We start from the raw sequence: 1,025 nt of genomic DNA, 5'->3' as shown, positions 1-1,025 counted from the left end.
CCACCCACTCCCACCACCACCACAGAATGCCCCTCTCCCAGCAGGGCCGCAATCCCAGCATGCATTGCTCCCCTTCGACTTGTCCTTCAAGTGTCTCAAGCGATGTCGTGTCAGATGCCTCCTTGGGTCCTTGTTTACTTGGTTACCGTGGCAACCAACTCCTCTTTGCCTCAACAGCTGTGTCACTTCCACCATATATCCATTGGAGCATTATACTCCACAGTCTCCCCTTTGCGGCAGCGGCCCTCAGTGACCTCTGGGATGGGATAATATGGGCCTACTTTGTCGTTGTTTGTTGGCATGTGTAGCACACACGTTAAAAAGTACTTTTTTTAGTTCAGTAATTTGTATTATGGGATGTTATACTCTAGTCTGCGTTGGCTCCACTTTCTCAATTCTCCTTTCAAACTAAATTTGCCTCATTACCGGAAAGTAGCAGATACTAATTCCTTCCCTATAATTAGTCCTTTTGGGGTGTTATACTCCACTGTGTTTGATTTTCTACTCTTGACCCATAGTGTCCTCTGGGATAATGTGTGCCTCCTTCCTGAGAATACAGGAGCACCTCGTTCTTCTCTAAAATAAAAATTGGACTCCTTCCTGATGAGACCCTCGTTCTTCCCAATAATTAGCCGGGTGTTGCTCTACATTCTCGACTTATCTGTAGCTGCATGCTTTTTCACCGGCACACAGATGAAATGTCTAAATTTATGTAAACTTACAGAAATGAGTCCTATCAGAGTATGCTTGTGGAGGCTCTCAGTCGTACAGGAAAGTTCCATCGTAGAAAGGGTTCTGTCAGTCGTCATCTGTACCTGTGGGTAAAAAACAAAAAAAAACAAAAAAAAAGCAAAAAAGGACGTTTGCTTTCTCTCACAGAAGCTTCGTCAGCGGTAGACAACCCTGAAGTCTCCGTGAAGACTCCGGGAAGTTGCTCTGCGCTAAAAAGCTGAGCGTGGCCTGTTTGAGGACTGGGTGGGGATGGTTAGTCACGCCCCTATTGGTTTATTAGAGGCCCATTGGTT

This window comes from Hippocampus comes, unplaced genomic scaffold (genome assembly GCF_001891065.2).
Source record: "Hippocampus comes isolate QL1 unplaced genomic scaffold, H_comes_QL1_v1.1 scaffold181, whole genome shotgun sequence".
Lineage (NCBI taxonomy): Eukaryota > Metazoa > Chordata > Actinopteri > Syngnathiformes > Syngnathidae > Hippocampus > Hippocampus comes.
Note: the sequence above shows the minus strand (reverse complement) of the source record.